This window comes from Eimeria mitis, genomic scaffold (assembly GCF_000499745.2).
Source record: "Eimeria mitis Houghton genomic scaffold, Emh_scaff2747, whole genome shotgun sequence".
Lineage (NCBI taxonomy): Eukaryota > Apicomplexa > Conoidasida > Eucoccidiorida > Eimeriidae > Eimeria > Eimeria mitis.
Genome location: NW_013571091.1, coordinates 4,728 through 7,068, shown reverse-complemented (window position 1 = coordinate 7,068; position 2,341 = coordinate 4,728).

Sequence of the window (2,341 nt, the reverse complement as noted above, 5' to 3'; positions counted from 1 at the left end):
GCCAGATTTGAGTCTTCTTCCTTGAGCCGCTGCATAAGCTGCTGCCATAGCTGCTGCAGCAGCTGCTGCAGCAGCTGCAGCAGCTGCAGCTGCTGCAGCTGCTGCTGAAGCTGCTGCAATCAATAGGAGCAGTAGCTGCAGCAGCAACAGCAGCTGCAGCAATAGCAGCAGCACAGGCAGCAGCAGCACAGGCAGGGCTCTTCCTGTCTTGCGCTAGCCAGTGGCTGGTTATCAGCTCCGGGGACCCGCCGTTTGCTGCTCGTTTGATTTTGTTTTCGCTTCGAGTTTCATCAGCCTAATACAATAGGGAGAAGCAGAGCAGCAGAGTAGCAGCGACAGGCAGCGTGCACAGACATAGACAAGAGAGGCAGAGAGAAATAGACAGAAAGACAAAAGGAACGCACAGAAGTAGTGAGAGAGAGAAACAGAAAAACAGAGAAATAAAGAAATATAAATAAAACTTTATCTGCTTCTCCACCGTAGCATTCACTTTGCTGCTTTTCCTTGTCTATAAGACCCTAAGAAAGCGGCTGGGCGGCAGTGCAGCAATATAGGGGAAATAGAAAAATATAAACGAGAAGAAGAAAGTATGCTCATGGAGACGCAGAAGTGCAACTTATGAGGATGAAGAAATACACTAATGAAGACGCAAAAACCAAAGGATCGCTAAGAGTTGCATTGGCTGCTTCTGAGGTGTATAGGCAGTAAAAAGTTACTGTGCGGCGGTTCTCTTATAAAGGACCACGGATAGAATGCTGGCGATAAAGGAGTTATATGCAATGAATAAATAAAGAAATGCAAGAAAGAATGAATAAAAATAAAAGAAAGAACTCCCATATTTTCTGCTTTTTCTAGTTTTGTCTTTGAGGCCCTCATCAACAACCAGCGACGGCAGAGCAAGCGGCGCGGGCTCACGCTGTGCTTTCTCTATATAGCTACAAAAGGTAAATAATTTATTTATTTCAATTGATTTAGCAAATTTGGTTTTCTAGAGAACAAGTTTTTATGTGTTTTACCCCCCCTTTATGCTCTATGCTGTTGCAGCTTCCGTGGTGATACGACTCTTCTCTCGCCTTAGCGGTCTGCTGACTCACACTCACTAAGCAGCGGAGCTAGGAGCTCGGCTCGTTTTCTGCTTACTTGTTTCCGGATGAAAGCTACTTAAAAATACATTTCCACTTCTTGAAACACAAAGAAAAGCTTTCTTTTGTTGTTTTTTGTTTTCCCTGTGATGGAGGGTTATAGAGAGCGGCGGTTCGGCGGCGGCCGCCACTCGGTAATCCGTGCATGTGGTCAATGCGGATAAAAATATCGAAAAACCACTAAATTAAACACCACAATAAGATTCATCTTCATTAGTATATTATAATTACAAAGATTCAGCATTTTTTAAACATGGGAACACAGAAGATCGCAACGCTTTCCTTTTTTGTCGGCTGCGGTGGCTCAGCGGCGTCGCGAGAGGGGGGGCGGGCGGCCACCCTATAAGAAGGCCGGCCTTGGAGGGCCCCTGGCTGTTTAATTGTGGGCTTCCTCTTGTTCTTTTTGTATTTTTCTTTTGTTTTTGTTTATTTTGAAGCTTTTGATTTCCTATATATCTATCGTCACTGCACTGGCAACAGCACACACCGCCAATGGGCACCGATTTCACCAGTGGGGGCGGCTCTGAGACCGTCGCTCGCTGATGAACGCTGGGGGGTCGGCGCCTCTTTATTGCTTCTATGGCGAGTAAGTTCACCTTTTCCGGTTTATAAACAAAGAAAACACTTTAATTATCTATTTTAAATCCAAGTCGATCGCGATCTCCTTCTTATTCCCTTCTGTTACCTGCAACCCCCAGCCTCAGCAGGCCGAGACCGCCCCCGACCACCGTCGGCCCCCCGGGCTTCTCTGTTCGCCGCGCCATACTGCCTTTCTGCTTTCTCTGTTTTCTTTCAGCGGCTTGTTTAATTCCAGAAAAAGAGAAAGTCATCAAACAGACCGCATGGCGGACCCCAGCGCCCACGCGCGCACCGCCTCCTCCCGCAGCAGATGTTTCGTGTAGCAGCAACTGAACCATTGACAGCAGCAGCTCGCCTTGCTCCTAGCCCCTCTGGCCTTCATTTTCTTCATATCTAGACGAGAACCTGTTTTCTTTGCTGGCGCTGTATATCGGGATCTGTTTCGATAGATCTTTCCTGCTGCTGCTGCTGCTGTTGCAGCAAAACACAAACCAGCTATTTCACGCCGACGTGTGCTAGAGCTATCGTCGAGACCAGGAGCGCAGCAGCGGTAGAATACGGGAGTAGGGCCCCCGTCAGCGCCATTGGGGGGCCCTCTAACCCTCACTGTGCTGACGAGT